The sequence below is a fragment of the Triturus cristatus genome, chromosome 2_1, assembly GCF_964204655.1.
Source record: "Triturus cristatus chromosome 2_1, aTriCri1.1, whole genome shotgun sequence".
Classification (NCBI taxonomy): Eukaryota; Metazoa; Chordata; class Amphibia; order Caudata; family Salamandridae; genus Triturus; species Triturus cristatus.
Window position 1 is genome coordinate 1,135,203,309 of NC_140581.1, and position 18,608 is coordinate 1,135,221,916.

Genomic DNA, 18,608 nt, shown 5'->3' on the forward strand with positions numbered 1-18,608 from the left:
AACACGTGTCCAGGGATGGCATTATAGTGACATACTCGTGGCATAGGCGTACTCACCGTTGCTACTACATTATCCAGAGTTCTATGGAGCTATTTGCTGGTATGACGAGCAGTGTGCGACCTACTTTGTTTATGTATTTAAGCTCCCTCGAGCGATTTGGGCTGACGAGCCTTGGTTCCGGACATGCGCGCCGTGAGAGGTATTTTACCTTTAATATTTTGGCAGTCTACTTGGCACCCCACATACCTACCTGCTCCCTGCTGACGAGAGGCAATTACATCGAAACACGTGTCCAGGGATGGCATTATAGTGACATACTCATGGCATAGGCGTACTCACCGTTGCTACTACATTATCCAGAGTTCTATGGGGCTATTTGCTGGTATGACGAGCAGTGTGCGACCTACTTTGTTTATGTATTTAAGCTCCCTCGAGCGATTTGGGCTGACGAGCCTTGGTTCCGCACCTGCGCGCCGTGAGAGGTATTTTACCTTTAATATTTTGGCAGTCTACTTGGCACCCCACATACCTACCTGCTCCCTGCTGACGAGAGGCAATTACCTCGAAACACATGTCCAGGGATGGCATTATAGTGACATACTCGTGGCATAGGCGTACTCACCGTTGCTACTACATTATCCAGAGTTCTATGGGGCTATTTGCTGGTATGACGAGCAGTGTGCGACCTACTTTGTTTATGTATTTAAGCTCCCTCGAGCGATTTGGGCTGACAAGCCTTGGTTCCGCACCTGCGCGCCGTGAGAGGTATTTTACCTTTAATATTTTGGCAGTCTACTTGGCACCCCACATACCTACCTTCTCCCTGCTGACGAGAGGCAATTACCTCGAAACACGTGTCCAGGGATGGCATTATAGTGACATACTCGTGGCATAGGCGTACTCACCGTTGCTACTACATTATCCAGAGTTCTATGGGGCTATTTGCTGGTATGACAAACAGTGTGCGACCTACTTTGTTTATGTATTTAAGCTCCCTCGAGCGATTTGGGCTGACGAGCCTTGGTTCCGCACCTGCGCGCCGTGAGAGGTATTTTACCTTTAATATTTTGGCAGTCTACTTGGCACCCCACATACCTACCTGCTCCCTGCTGACGAGAGGCAATTACCTCGAAACACGTGTCCAGGGATGGCATTATAGTGACATACTCGTGGCATAGGCGTACTCACCGTTGCTACTACATTATCCAGAGTTCTATGGGGCTATTTGCTGGTATGACGAGCAGTGTGCGACCTACTTTGTTTATGTATTTAAGCTCCCTCGAGCGATTTGGGCTGACGAGCCTTGGTTCCGCACCTGCGCGCCGTGAGAGGTATTTTACCTTTAATATTTTGGCAGTCTACTTGGCACCCCACATACCTACCTGCTCCCTGCTGACGAGAGGCAATTACCTCGAAACACGTGTCCAGGGATGGCATTATAGTGACATACTCGTGGCATAGGCGTACTCACCGTTGCTACTACATTATCCAGAGTTCTATGGGGCTATTTGCTGGTATGACGAGCAGTGTGTGACCTACTTTGTTTATGTATTTAAGCTCCCTCGAGCGATTTGGGCTGACGAGCCTTGGTTCCGCACCTGCGCGCCGTGAGAGGTATTTTACCTTTAATATTTTGGCAGTCTACTTGGCACCCCACATACCTACCTGCTCCCTGCTGACGAGAGGCAATTACCTCGAAACACGTGTCCAGGGATGGCATTATAGTGACATACTCGTGGCATAGGTGTACTCACCGTTGCTACTACATTATCCAGAGTTCAATGGGGCTATTTGCTGGTATGACGAGCAGTGTGCAACCTACTTTGTTTATGTATTTAAGCTCCCTCGAGCGATTTGGGCTGATGAGCCTTGGTTCCGCACCTGCGCGCCGTGAGAGGTATTTTACCTTTAATATTTTGGCAGTCTACTTGGCACCCTACATACCTACCTGCTCCCTGCTGACGAGAGGCAATTACCTCGAAACACGTGTCCAGGGATGGCATTATAGTGACATACTCGTGGCATAGGCGTACTCACCGTTGCTACTACATTATCCAGAGTTCTATGGGGCTATTTGCTGGTATGACGAGCAGTGTGCGACCTACTTTGTTTATGTATTTAAGTTCCCTCGAGCGATTTGGGCTGACGAGCCTTGGTTCTGCACCTGCGCGCCGTGAGAGGTATTTAACCTTTAATATTTTGGCAGTCTACTTGGCACCCCACATACCTACCTGCTCCCTGCTGACGAGAGGCAATTACCTCGAAACACGTGTCCAGGGATGGCATTATAGTGACATACTCGTGGCATAGGCGTACTCACCGTTGCTACTACATTATCCAGAGTTCTATGGGGCTATTTGCTGGTATGACGAGCAGTGTGCGACCTACTTTGTTTATGTATTTAAGCTCCCTCGAGCGATTTGGGCTGATGGGCCTTGGTTCCGCACCTGCGCGCCGTGAGAGGTATTTTACCTTTAATATTTTGGCAGTCTACTTGGCACCCCACATACCTACCTGCTCCCTGCTGACGAGAGGCAATTACCTCGAAACACGTGTCCAGGGATGGCATTATATTGACATACTCGTGGCTTAGGCGTACTCACCGTTGCTACTACATTATCCAGAGTTCTATGGGGCTATTTGCTGGTATGAGAGCAGTGTGCGAGATTCGCTCGTTTATTGCAGAAACTGACCAGGGCCAATTCAGAACACCTCCCCGCCTTTATGAGGTTACAAATGAGCTATTCAAATAGAGGTCTTCCACTCTCTGGCAACCATCATTCACTCACTAGATAACTTCCATGGAGGCACAGATACACAGGAAGGGTCTGAGCCACCAAATAGGAAGAAGCCACTCAAAAGGTGCAAGCTTCAAAATGTATGTGACTGCCTTTTCCCAGGTTTGCACAACCTGGGTCACTGTGAACGGGGTGCCAGTCATCACTCTGCGGCCCCCCATCAGAAGTTTCGAAATTTGTCCACTGTCACCAGGCCCTCTAATCGTTTTGTTTCCCAAATGGGGTCATCTTAACACCACAGGGCTGTGAATTGAAGCAATCCCACGAGGTAGTACAACTGAAGATCTGGAAGTCCCAGCCCGCCCTCAGCCATATCTAGCTTTAGGATCCCCAGTCGGACTCTGCTATGCTTCCCGGCCCAGACCAAGGACACCAACAGCCCTCTGAGCTGTCTGAACAACGATGCCGGCAGAATACAAAAATAATTTTACACAGCGTATAGACATCTGGACAGCATCACCATTTTACTGAGTGCAACCCTGCCCATGACAGACAGTGTTAGGTACTTCCAGAATTCAATGGATGCAGTGAGACTGTCGATAACTCTTCCCATGTTCAATTCATACTGCATGCAGTGGTCGTGTGTTATTTAAATACCGAGATATCGAAATTGGTTTGTTTCCCTGGGGAACTCCACCGCTGGGAGGTCAGCCACAGACCGGTGTGCCAAGGACCACAGGGGGAAAAGCACTGTCTTTTGTCTATTGACATGAAGGCCCGACACTCTCCTGAAATTGGCCATAAGCTGCAGAGGGTGTGGCACTGACCTTTCTGGGTCCAACACATACAGGAGAGTATCATCTGCGTACATGGACACTACGTGAGTAGCGTCTCCCACTCGGATTCCCCAGTCACGGAGTTCATCCCTCAGGTAGGATGCCAGTGGTTCCATGGCAAGTGCGAAGAGGAGCTGGGACAGTGGGGAACCCGGTCTCCTGCCCCTCCCAACACTGAAAGCATCCTACACCACCTGGCCAGTACAGACTTTCACTCTGGGCTTCGTATAGACGAGACGCACGCAGTCAGGAGGCAGCTTGCACCAGCCCATTTCTCCTGTTAGTGCCGCCTAAAACAGTACCAACTATTAACCATGAAAGTGGGGGGACAATGTGGCGTAATGGCCAGAGCTGTCGACTTCAGAGCTGGGGAACCAGGTTAGAGCCTCAGCATTGGATGAACATCCTTTGATTCTGGGCAAATCACTTAATCTCCCAGTGCCTACAATAAATGAATATGTTCTTACCTGGGGCTCATGAAAAGCACCAGTGTTGGTGATTAAATGCCAGTGCTAAGCACCGGAAACCACCAGTTCAAATTTGGCACTGGGAGCACCTCAGACAAATATCTCACGCCGAGCCCCATTCTCTGCAATACCTTCCACAAATACGTCCAAGAGAGGGTGTCAAAAGCTTTTTCTATATCTAAAGCCACCAACCCTGCCCCTTTCTCCGCATTCTCAGTGGCATGCATGATGTGCATGAGTCACCACAAGTTCATGTGGGTGCCTCTCCGTATTGCATAAGAAAATCCCTAGGCAACCCATTATTTACTTTAAAATATGTACATGTATAAAGGCCAAGTAACCCAATAATACAAAAAGAGAACATACTTTATTATCACAATTTGAATCTAAAACCAATAACATAAATGAACATGCTATTCACAGTGCTGTTTAAAACTACAAAGGAAAATATACATTTCACACTTTTCATTCATGCAGGCATTCATACCTAAATGTGCTATATATGTATAAATATCCATTCCGTGACGGTGATATTAGTCTGCATTTCAATACTTGCAAAAAATAGTGTTACATAAAATGGATCAAGGATTATAACAGATATTTACACAATAATTTATACGTTTGAATTGGAAGATTGGTGGCTTAGATCATTGATGAATCTTCTTGGGATTGAGTCTACACGTGTTACGGCTACCCAAGCGTTCGCTGAGGAATTTGATTTTTTACGGTTAGATCACTGACAAACACTGCGTCCGAGGCTGCCCAAAAAATAAGGCACCAGCAAAACCAGAAAAGACGGCAAAGGAGAAAGCGCAGGCAACTCAAAGAAAAACAACAGAAAAATTAACAATTGGCGGCAGAAACAAACATAAATTCCAATACTGTGGTGAATCTCAGTGATGTAACCCTGAGCAAAGCCGGGACCCAACTCCTTTTTCTTGGCTTGACTTTCTGCCCGGAAAGTAGTTTTAATGACAGCCGTACTCGAATGGACATATTCAAATTTATCAGAAAATTAAAACTTATTACATTTTTCAAATCAAAACACACCAACACTATTATTACTCCTCCTTCCTCTATAGCACCACAAGCTCCAACTTGGCTGTATCTGGCATCCCCACTATACGGACTCTGCATGAATTGCAATCAATGTCTCGGTCACCTTCCACTCAACACATCCTACGTGAAGAGGGCATTGATAAATCACTAATGATTGCAAGTCCTTTCAAACCTCAGTCCACTTTCATCCCGATGATGCCCAGGGATGCAATCTATACTTTCAATGATGTTGTTATTGATGAACTAAAGGAACTACATCACAAAAGAACACAGAGACAACACCAAAATCAACATCGTAAGAAACAATACTTTGCCCTTATAAAGAAACTGCAAAATAACAATCAGGTTGTAATCGATAAGTCGGACAAGGGGGGCAATATTGTGTTGTGGCCCAGATCAATGACAATACCTGCTACAAAATATCCAATATCCAGGAAATTACAAAAAAGTGCAAAGAGTTGAAGAAGAAACTCAATAATTTCAAAGCAGAAGTGCCCATAAGGAAGAATTTATTTTTCTTAACAATGATACACCAGTGCTCCCGGTGTTATATTTTCTTCCCAAAGTACATAAGGGCACGTCACCGGTCCCGGGACATCCGATCATTTCAGCCTGCAACAGCGTATGTGGAAACATGTCTAAGTAAGTTCATTACTTCTTGCAAGACTTTGTCAAACAGCTACCTTCTTACCTAAGGGATACGAGTGACTTTCTCATGAAAATTAAAGATATTGCTTGGTCCAACAACTACATCTTGATGTCTATGGATATACCTTCCCTTTACACCTGCATCAATCATTGTGATGATTTGAGAGCCTGTGAACATTTCCTAAAAGACAGACCCATACACTGCTATAGGCATAATGAGTTGATTCTGTTCGTGATAGAGTGGTGTCTTAATACTAACTTTTTCATGTTTGAAAGGAATATTTTCCATCAGCTGATGGGTGTTGCAATGGGAGCCTGCTTCTCCCCCAGCTACGGATGTTTACATGTGGGCTGGTGGGAGGAGCGGGTTCTCAGGGTGATGCATCATGCAGCGTGGAATGAGAATGTTGTAACTTGGCTTCAATACATCGATGATGTCTTTGTTATTTGGAATGGCACAAAGGAAAGTGCATTGTTGTTCATTTCCACTCTCAATACAAATGATTTCAATCTTGAATTTAATGCCACAATGTAATGTCTTGAGACCCTCGTGGGTGAGTAGTGCGCTCTACAAATGTTTGATTGATTGACCATTCACACTACCTCCATAGAATTTTTGGATGTCACTATTTACATTGAAAATGAGTCACTCCATTCTAAGTTACACCGAAAATCCCCTTCTAGTAACTCCACGTTACATGCTGCTAGCTTTCATCCCAGGCACCTCATTGCTAGTATCCCCTATGGGGAAATGCTACGCCTCCGCAGGATCTGCAGTTCTGTAAGTGACCTTTTACAGTGTTAAAATGACGCCCACAATAGATTCCGAGCACATGGTTATTCAGAACAGACCATCACCAAAGCTATAACCCGAACAAATGCTATACCTCAAGAACAACTCTTGACAGGTGTTAGCAGCCAGGATGACAGCCACACTAGTATTTCCCCTGATACCAATGACATTGGGACGGTTGACACTCGTTTAGTCATTACATATAGTAAAGAAGAACGAGCCATTAGATCTATCATTAATAGACAATGGTGCATTGTTTTGACTGACCCAGTTCTAGGTCCAAAAGTCTCTAAGAGACCAACCATCACGTATCGTCGTGCATATTCCATGAGGGATGCGTTGGTTAAAAGCAGTCTTGAGGTGGTTGTGAAATCTAACTGGCTCACCAACATCAAGGGCTTTTTCAAATGCAGTACTTGTAGGGCCTGTCGCTTTGGCATCAACACCACCGAAGTCACGGCCCCCTTTCGCACTGAACCCATCACAATTAACAGCAAATACACATGCAGGACATAATTTGCAGTCTATGTACTACAGTGCAGTTGTGGCCCCAGCTATGTAGGTAGCACCAAACTTCAAGTCCACATGAGAATTTTGCAACATCTGAGGGCCATTGTCAACAATGACCCTTCATACCCAGTGGCACGGCACTTCAAGGAAGTTCACAATAACAACCTTGAACACCTCAAATACTTTGTTATTGACAGTGTACCTACACTTAGGCGCAGTGGCAACCGTGAGAAAAAATTGAGACAATTAGAGACATGCTACATCTTGGATCTCTACACCAAGACTCCGTCTGGACTCAATATTGGTGACGATTTATACAATTATCTTTAAATGAAAATGAGCCACACTATTATATTGCTTTTGATCCATGGGGAAGCTTTTTCTTAATGTCTATATTCCTGTCCTCGTTTCTATACATATTCTTGCTCTCTCAGTCAATGCATTTAAGCAGTAATATGTATATATACTCCTAGAGTTTTCCCATATATATCAGATTGTGCTTTGTGGACATTTGCCCTAGTAGTGATATCTACATTGATTGTTCCGGCTGGAACATCATGACATCCGCTCATGAATCTGATGTTTGCATCAACTGTTTTCTTCAGCACCTTGTGCTGGTTTGTAGAATGAGTTAGTTTTTACATGTTACACTTGAGCACTTTTTGTAATAATGCACTTGCACACCGCTTGTCCTCTATTATCTTCCCTGACTTTCTAACCCCGGGTATGCTCTCTATGTTGGCACACACTGTTATTGTATGCATTAATTGTCAATATATCAAATCTCTTAACCTGGATCACAGGCATGGATTCAGTACTTGATTTCGGTACTGTCATTTATTCTTGTCGTTTCATTTGGGAGCAGGGGTTGTGATATATATATATATATATATACATATATATACATATATATACATATACATATATATACATATATATACATATATATATATATATATATATATATATATATATATATATATATATATATATATATATATTTATATATATATATATATATTCACTGAAAAAACCAGAGGTTTCACACACGTTATAGTTAGCTGGACATTTCACTCGTACAAAACCAATGAAATTCCCCCGTTATAGTTAGTTCAGCTAACTATAACTTGCGCGCCCGCAATCCACTGCTGATGACGTCACATATTACATCACTCATGACATGGTCAGTGACATCACTCATGACATCACTGATGACATCTCAAATGACATCACTGATGACATCATCCAGTGAATGTGTGTTTTTCTGAAAATTACATATGTTTTATATATGTATATCTCAAGGTCGATGGAAGAATAAATGGGTATATAAGTGTCTGAATGGATGATTTGTTTTTGAAAAATTGATTGTATAACTGACTGATTAAGTGTATCTTAGTGAATACATGGCTTAGTGAGTAATGTTTAAATATGTAAATATCTGTATCAGTCTCTCACTTTGTGTATAAGTGGCTGCATGGGTTGGTGAGTAGCTACATGAGTGTCTATATAGGTTATTAGTTAGTTTTTTGAGTATCAGTATAAGTGTCTGATGTCTGTATGGTTCGGTGGGGGTATTACGTAGTGCATAGGTGCATGAATGAGTGACTCACTGTTTCTATGTGTTGAAGACAGCATGTGTGCAGGACTGTATGGGTGGATGAGTGTGTGCATGGGTGTGTTAGTGAGTGAATGACTGTCTCAATAGTGTCTCTATGAGTAACTACATATGTTTTAAACTAGTATATGTGACTATTGGTGTATGTAAGTGAGTATATGTGAGAGTGGGAGATTGAAAGAGTTCCTGTATGAATAAGTATGTGTTTCTATAAGTGATTGTTTAAAAGACTAAGTATGTGTAAGTTTCCGTAGAAGTAAGTGTGGTAGTGTGTGTATAACTGAATATGCAGGTAAACGGATGTTTGATTCTTTATTAGCATGAGTGACTACGTGTGTGAGTAACTTTATGGATGAGTGGCGTTCTGTAACAGAATGTATAGGTGTATGAATACATATGATGAGTGAGTGCATGTGTGAGTGACTGTATAGGACTGTTGGTGAATGAGTGGATGTGTATGTGGATCTTACAATTACTGAATAGGTTTTTGTAACTGGTATTGGTATGTCCATTGTTTTGAAAATGTTACTTTCTATTTTTGAATGTGTGTATCAAAGGTTATATTAGGGTGAGAGGAGGTCTGCCACTCTATCACAAGGATGATGTCATCAGTGATGTCATTTGAGATGTCATCAGTGATGTCATGAGTGATGTCACTGACCATGTCATGAGTGATGTAATATGTGACGTCATCAGCAGTGGATTGCGGGCGCGCGAGTTATAGTTAGCTGAACTAACTATAACGGGGGAATTTCATTGGTTTTGTACGAGTGAAATGTCCAGCTAACTATAACGTGTGTGAAACCTCTGGTTTTTTCAGTGAATTTGCAAGGTTTTTTAAATGCGAATTCCTAACTATAACGTGTGTGAAACCTATGGTTTTTTCAGTGAATTTCAAAGGTTTTTTAAATGCTAATTTTTGTATTTTTTAATTCAAATCAAATCAAATCAAAAATAAGCTTTATTCGGAAAGTTGATTTCAATCCATAAAAGCGTATACATTATAACATATCATACTGAATACATATACACATAAAAAGGTTTATAAAATCCTATATGTACAAGATGTAGTGCAAGGAAATTATCGGTACAAAATTGGAAAAAGCGAAAGCAACTTTACAGCTCGAAAATATACAAGTCGTTATTTCAAATTTATCTGCCCTGTTATTAAATTGGTTAAAAATTTTGTGAAACTGGAGACCAAAAACAATGTAATGTGCGCCCCCTACTGCGTTATTAGGATGCAGTTGGGGGATAAAACCAAAACAACGTTTGGAGCTATGTCTTTATACCAATAATACTGTTTGTCCATCTGTTCACCTAGAACCTAACTGGGAAACATTTATATATCATGTGAAGGCGATAAAGAGAATCCACCCAGCAAATATATAATACAATGTTAACAACTTTAAAAGTCCATATATACAAAGGTGCTAAAAATGAGTTAACAGTTTTTTAGGGCAAAATAGAAGAAACGTATGCCCCCTACTGCTTTTTTAGGATGCATTGGGGGATAAATCCAAAACAACGTTTGGTAACTGATGTCTGCTATTCTTCTAAAAATTTGCTCTATTCACAAAGAATCTAGAACAATACTATTTCTGTGTTTAATCAAATGTTTTAAAAAGACGGCAACATTGTAATTTATACTGTTGTTATCAAGACATTGTAGGGCCAAAAATGCTGGTCGACATTGACGAATTCCCCAAAGTTTAAAAATTGGTTTCAACCATCTCTTTCTGTGTTCATCATAAAATTTACAAAATAAAATGACATGAATTGTTGATTGCACAGAAATGGAATCACATGGACAGGGTAAAAGTTCGTTAGACCAGTTATTGACAGTTGGAAAAGTCACCAGCCTATGGAAAACATTTAGACGGAAGCGAGTGAGCACAAATCTATCATAACTTTTATCTGTGTTTTGAAGATATAATTGCATGCCTAGTGAAGTAGATATCATTAGGTTATGGCTCACTGATAGTTTTGTGGCTTCATTGGTTAGTCTCAAACTCTCCATATGATTCATACAACGTTTCTTAAAGTCTTTCCTTGCAATAGCTGTCATGGAAAAGGGATTGTTAAAATAATCGGGATTACCAATGTCTGTCATAAAATCCTTCACATACTTAATCCATTTAATTTCGAGGCAGTGGTCCAGTTTGAGAACATCTTGAAGCACCAATTGATTAAAGTGGTTTGTTTCTGACTTCCAAATACGGTGCCATAAAGTTACGGGTTGAATTTTTATAATGTCCGTGATGTAAGGGACTCCCAGCTCAGCATGGCAAACGAAAGTGGAAGTTGAAGCTGGAACTGCTAATAGATATCTTAGAAATGCGTTTTCCACTTTCTGCAATTCAAATACATTCCTATGTCCCCAGATCCCTGCCCCGTATGTTGCCACGCTTATACATTTTGCTTTATAGATTTTGATCAGTTCTGATGGTGGTCTTTTCCCCAGTTTTTGTGAAAAATTGACAAGGGTAGTGGTGGCTCTCGTAAAAAGGAGTTTTCTTTGTATGATTGCTTGGTTCCATGTGCCCTTATCATCTATAAGTATTCCCAAGTAAGAGTAAGTAGGTGTACTGGCCAATTTATTCCCGTTTAGGTAGATATCTTTACTCTTTTTGCTACCATTGCCACAGTTCATCACAAAAGTTTTTGAAATATTGATATTTAAGTCGATGCCTTGCATATATTTGTTATACAATACTAATGCCTTCTGGAGAGCTATGGGGGTCCTAGCTAGGATCACAGCGTCGTCAGCATACAATAATGCTGGTATACGTCTAGGGGTCGAGATTTGCTGAACCTGGGGGACGTCCTGGGTTCCATCCAGTAAAGCCTTCTCAAGGCCGTTTGTATAAAGAGTGAAAAGGAATGGGGCCAGGACGCACCCCTGTCTAACCCCTCTAAGTACTTTAAATGACGAAGTACATTCTCCCGCTTTTCCGTATCGAACTCTCGCTGAGGCATTGCTGTAGAGGGCTTTTAAAAAATCTATTAAAGGTTCCTCTACTTTCATTTCCTTTAAAATATGCCACAGTTTCTCGTGAGCAACACAATCGAAGGCTGAAGAGAGGTCAACAAACGCAAGGTATAGTTTCCCTCTCTTCGCCCTCGTGTATTTGCCCAACAGAATGGCTAGATTAAGTCCCTGGTCTATTGTCCCCAGGCCTTCTCTGAAACCGAACTGTAAGTCAGACAGTATGTTCTTGTCTGCAGCCCAGGTTTGCAGCCGCGTCAGAAGGATCCTTCCTGCTACTTTTCCTAGTGAATCCAGGAGTGAGATTGGTCTGTAGCAGGAAGGATCCTGTCTATTGCCCTTTTTGTAAATAGGGACCATGATGGATTCCGTCCAACTGTTAATGAGGCCCTGAGAGGAGGTAGCATTGAGAACGCGGGTTAATATTGGTGCCCAGAGATCTGTGTTATATTTATAGATGTCTACCGGGACCCCGTCAGGACCAGGGGCCTTGGAGCCTTTACTTTCATTTAGTGCAATTAGGACTTCCTCAAGTGAGAAAGATAACTCAGTGGTAAGGGGGATAGGAACTTCATATTGCGGTGGTGAATTTGAGGCAAAACTATTTCGCGACTCTGAGTCGCCAAAAATTCTTGTGAAGTGATTCACCCATTGGGCCTCGTCAATAGCTATTTCTATTGATGGTTGATTATCCGTTGAAAGAAACGGGGACCTAATTACTTTCCAGAATTTTTTGATATCATTCTGGTTGCTTGCCCTATGTAGATCCTCCCACAATGATTCTTTTAATACCTTTTTCCTGGTCGCGATAGCCTGATTGTAACTTTTCCTTGCTTGCTGGACTGCTAGTCCGTCTTTGTCCCTATTATGGATGGCTCTTTTTAGGGTGCGATGGGCATTTGTGCAGGTTTTATCGAACCATTTTGTTTTCTTAGGGTCTGTATTTTTCTTGTTTACAATCAGTGTGTTTTTTATAGTAATGGAAATAAAACTGTCTATGATAGTCGATGAAGGGGTATTCTCTTCCAAGCAGGACATTATATGGGGTAGGGCCTTAGTCACCACTGAAGAAGTAATGGTTTCTGGGTCTACTAGTTCCCATTTTAAAGAGAAACCATTCAGACTATCAATAGCAAGATTGGGACAATTGTGACGGAATATATTCGTTTTGCGTTTAGTGAGGGAATTGGAACTTTTCCTCATGATATCTACGGTCTGTGGGAAGTGGTCGCTAATAGCGATCTTATGGGTGGTAAATTGCTTTACCCTGTTTTCGAGATTATTTGATGCAAGAATAAAATCTATTACAGAGCCTGTTCCTCTCCCATTATAAGTGGGTAAGAATGCAGTTGGAGGGATCACTAGTTCATTTGCGAATCTCAGGTTCAGCATAAATAGAGATTCATTCAGAGCACCCCCCAAAATATTATGAGGAAATTGTGTAAGATTATAATTGTCCTCGTCAGTCATACCACAAATCCTATTATTATTTTTGGGGCACAACTTAACGTTAAAATCCCCTCCCCAGATGATTTGGGCGTCACCTGAGTTGACCAGCTGAATGTCATGAACAGCTTGTCTGAGGTGATCAATAACTTTAAGTTCGTTCTCTTTTGGGATGTTGTTGTAAAAATTGACGAGTATTAAAACGTCTTTCCTATCTAATGTGAGGGTGAGTATTTGAAAATAAGAATTTGAACATTCTAGTTTGACTTTTTTTAGTACCACAAGATTGGATAAGTATATACATAGGCCTCCCTTTGGTCTTCCATAAGGGGAGGGAGAGGCTGGAATATGGAAAGTTTTGAAGCCATTGATATTAATTGCGCTTACCGACCAAGTCTCCTGCAGACATAAAATGTCTGAGTTTTTAACAAAATCAGTGAAAAGGTCGTTGTGGATTTTTGAGTATAGGCCCCATATATTCCAGTATGTGATATTAATATAACCTTCCTCTTTCCTAGATATTATAAGTGGAAGGTCAGCTAGTCTTGGGGCCTCTGTTTCCTCTAAAGTAGGATTCAGGTTGATTTTATTATTGCAAGCTATAGCGGGTATATCCTCCTGCATTGACTTATGCCGTGGCTGCCTTTCGGTGTCAGCGACTGTTGCTACTAAATCAATCTCAATCTCAGGAGAGCTCCTTCGAGGATGGGGAAGCGAGCAGATGTCGGAGTTCCCAGCTAGACTCCTAGCTCTATTTAATGGCTTTAGGGAGAGTCAATCTTGATCGTCTAGAGAGGTGAGTACACCAAAACGATTACGGACAGGGATGTTAAATTTTTGGTTCAACGAAAATTGATGATGAACCGAATTCATTTGTTCGGAGGGAGGGCGATAGAAAAAGCCTAAGGGAAGAATCTTAATCCCTTTGTCGAATATATTTTTTGGCGCGGACCCCAAAATTTTTCTAACTAACCAGGGGGATCTAAAAGTCAGTATCAGGCAGTCGCCCATAAAGGATTTCCTTGATCTTCCTATCCATCCTATTCTGCGTATCATCTTGAACTCTTCGAACAGGATGTTAGTGTCACCCACTCTGTCTCCCAACCAATGTAGTGCTTTGTTCCTTAATGATTCGTTGCTCTCCTGATCGTTTAGGCCTAGATGGGGAACATTGCCCAAAATCACTGTATAAGGAGTACATGCTGGAGGAAGATCAAGATGTAAAGGATGAGACGCCTTTACAGATGTTGGATTAATAGCAGAAGAGGAGTGACTATTAGAGACTGTGTGAGACGGCATGACTGTATTATGTGGTGTCTTTGTTACCCTAAGCTGTTTGGTACTTTCAGTTGTGGGAGTCTCTACAGGTGCGTCAATATGGGGATGAGAGGTTCGAGATTTCCTGGTGTAATTCGCGCTGTTACTAGTGGACCTTAAGCTGGGGGATGAAATAGGTGTATCTTCTTTACGCGAAAGAAGTTTCGCGACCTGGGACTCAATCTGATCTAGTCTAGAACCGATCACCTCAACAGCTTCTCTAACGAAAGCATCAAGAATTTTAATGGAAGAGAGGATACATTCCGGTTCAGTCCCCTTATTATGTTGTTGTATGGGGTTATTTGTTGCTATATGGGATGTATCAGGAAGTTGTGTTGAGTTTTTAGCCCTGTCTTGGGTTTTTTTCTTGCCAAAAATGTCCTTACCTCTATGTGGCCTAGATTGACTAACCACTTTTGTGCCTTTACCTTGTTTCCCTAACTGTTTCTTAGTCAAGTTTTTACCCTTATCTTGTTGTACTAAGTTTTGATCGCTGTTGTTGTGTACTATTATGTCATTTGTAATATTTTGGACACACCCATTAACTGGTATTGCAATATCTGTACTCACAGTCGAAATAATGGGGTTAATGAGAGTGAGTTGATCGTCCCCCTCACTGACTTCTTCATTCACCAGAGTACCCGCTGCTAATGATTGTTCTACTGAGGAGATTTGTTTTTCAATTGCCCCCATTGCCCCGGTCAAATATGTTAGTAGAGATTGCTTTTTTGGCTTCTTTGTGTCCATTCCCTCTGTTGGTTCGCAGCTCAATGCTTTCCTTTTGCCCATGATAAAGAGAGATATTCAACTATATCTAAGGGCGTTTATTTTGCCCACAGTCTGGTAGATGTAATCAAAAAAGTTCGGATCAGTTAGTGTTACAGGAATGGATGGCAATTACCTGCGGATGAGCACCAATCCTTGAGGGAAGATCGTGATGGGAAGATGTAAGGATATAAGGAAAAACCACGATGGGTGGTCCAGTCCGGTCTCACACGGGCACAGACGGGTAAGGACGGGCCCGCCCTTGGCCCGGGCTTCGCCCGGGCGCTGCCCGCGCGCGTCCCGCGCTGCGTGAGCGCCTGCTCGGATTTAAAGCAGACCGGCGCTGAATAGCGTCGTCATCAGCGTGCGCTGCCAAGGGGAATGCTGGGATATGGAGTTTGAACGGGCCGTTTCCCTCACGGCGGTGTTACTCCGTGGATATTCAGCCCCGCAGCACCTCTGCGAGCCGTTCCCCTCACAGCAAGTAGGTAGGTTATGGATCTCTGCTTTCTCTGCGTCCTGTAATGAGCGTCCCGCGCTGCGTGAGCGCCTGCTCGGATTTAAAGCAGACCGGCGCTGAATAGCGTCGTCATCAGCGTGCGCTGCCAAGGGGAATGCTGGGATATGGAGTTTGAACGGGCCGTTTCCCTCACGGCGGTGTTACTCCGTGGATATTCAGCCCCGCAGCACCTCTGCGAGCCGTTCCCCTCACAGCAAGTAGGTAGGTTATGGATCTCTGCTTTCTCTGCGTCCTGTAATGAGCGTCCCGCGCTGCGTGAGCGCCTGCTCGGATTTAAAGCAGACCGGCGCTGAATAGCGTCGTCATCAGCGTGCGCTGCCAAGGGGAATGCTGGGATATGGAGTTTGAACAGGCCGTTTCCCTCACGGCGGTGTTACTCCGTGGATATTCAGCCCCGCAGCACCTCTGCGAGCCGTTCCCCTCACAGCAAGTAGGTAGGTTATGGATCTCTGCTTTCTCTGCGTCCTCCAGCCCCCAACGGAGAGTCTTACAAATCCGATTCCCTTCTATTTGCTTCCGGTATCCAGTACATTACAACAAGGGAACCATATTTTTTAATTATATTTTTTATATATTTGTTTTTCAAAAATGTCCCTATGTATACATTTATATATTATCTGTATCCTTTAATTTGGTGTGGCTCATTTTTTTTTTTAACTTTCAATTAGGATAAAGTTGAACAACATAGTTAATATCTTCTATTAAGTTATGTTCACTTTTTTTTTTTTTCAAATAAATTCTTAGGGTGCGCGCTCACAGCGCGCACCTAGTACGTTTGCGTATGTTTTTTTTGTATTCCGGCGTACGTTATTTACGTACGCATACATACGTTTTAGTGTGCGCTCATAGCGCGCACCCAGTACGCATGCGTACGTACGCATGCGTGCGTACGTCGTACGTTCACCACGCGGTACAGTTGCGTATACGCATACAGTACGCGCACTGACGTTTGCGCATGCGCGCGTGCTGCGTATGCGCGTTATGTACGCGCACAAGACTAATGCGCATGTGCGCGTACGCGTTCGCGCATGCGTAATTGCACCGTGCGCGCTGGGAGCTTGCTCCGCGCGCGCACCTCGGGGTATGTGATGAATAAAACAACACTTTTAATTGGTTTTCATTACTTTCAGTTTCAGATTGTTTCAACACCACACCCAATGCCCTCATGGCAAGTCATGTGATCCAGAAACATCACTTTTCATTGGTTCAAAGTACTTTTAGTTCCAGATTCTTCCCAAATCACACCCACCCCCCTCATTGTTAGTTCTGATTCCCTAGGAGAAGGAGCTAATCTGTGTGTTGAGATACAATGGCAGAGCAGCAGCCATCTTCTGAGAGTGAACAGGACACTCTTGAGAGACAGAGGCAGAGGAAGCAGAAAGACTCCTTCATATGGCAGTTTTTCACTTTTCCAGAGGGACAAAAGAAGGTGAATGCACCAAAGGTCACCTGAAAACTGTGTCAGCGCATCTTGTCACGTGGGAATGCTAACAAGAAGTACTCTTTTATTATTCATACTATGACGAGGCACGTTGAGGCAATGCATCCAGTGACTTTTCGTCGAGCTTCTGGAGCAAACCCTCCACCTGCTCAGCCGACGACATCTGCAGCAGCTCAGCCGAGCACATCTTCGGCAGCTCAGGCGAGCACTTCTTCTGCAGTGATGCCTTCACCTTCTTCCACACCTTTGGATATTCGTCCTTGTTTTGGGAGGATGAGTACACACTGCATGGATTGTGGTCTTCTTATTTCTTTGGGTGAGAGCAGTATTGATCTTATTCAAAGAAAATTTGAGGAGCATCCTTGCGAAAGGCCATAATTTTCTTATTTTTTTTTTTCGTTTTTCTCTTCCTCTGTCCCTAAATTAACTCAAGGGCTCTTTTTAGAGCCACCTAAAATCAAAACACAAAAACTTGTTTTTTAGAATCTATTTCTCTTTTTTTTTTTTAGAGTGCACGCACTCAGCGCGCACCCAATGGGTTTTTAAAAAAAAAAATCATTTTTTTCCCCTTTAGTAAACCTTCAGGGACTCCCTGAGAAAGGGAGGGGAGTGGCAAAGTAATTAAAAAAGAGATGGTGTACATTTCACAGATGAAGGGAAGAGAGTCTTCCTATTAAACTTTAAACTCTGCATCAGTATTTATGTATAGGTACCCAAAAAAGATAATAGCTCATTTTAGTGCTGCATTAGAATTGCCTGTATTTACAAGGAGAGGAAAAGACACACAAAGAGGCTTATCCTCTCCTTGTAAATATGGAAAAACACCCTGCGCCACTAGTTCGTCAAGAAAATTGACGTAGTGGTGGCGCAGGTGGCTTGTAAATGTGCCCCAGAGATGTTAAGGAAATTAAGGGTAAAACAGACAAACCAAGAGTGACAGATACAGACACAGAGAGCAAACAACTGAGATGGAGTAAGGTAGTTAAAAAGACTAGGACATATGCATACAGAAAAAGAAACATGGATGAAAAATTAGTGATGGAGGTAGTAAAGGTAGGGGAGTAGTAGAGAAGGAGTGAGGGAGTTACAAAAGAGTAGTAAAGCAGGAAGAGAGAGTGAGAAGAGAAATGAGAAAAGTAGAGTAAGGAGAGGTGAAGAAAAGGAAGCATGAAACGAAACCAGTGACACATACAGATATGTTAAACTTACCTGACCATCAAAATAAATAATTTAGAATTAAATGTTTTTATTTAATTGCAAAGATAACTGAATAACATCTTCTAAATTTTCTTTCTAGTTCTGAAAAAAAGAAAAAAAGTATTAATATTCAACAATACACTTTATTAAACAGTACATGTTTTTTCATATTTAGCAAAGCAATTTTTTGCCCTTTTTTTGCTGTGTTCAGAATGTTTTGATTTTCACTGAAAATAGTGAAATCAATTTTATTCATCATTTAACAGC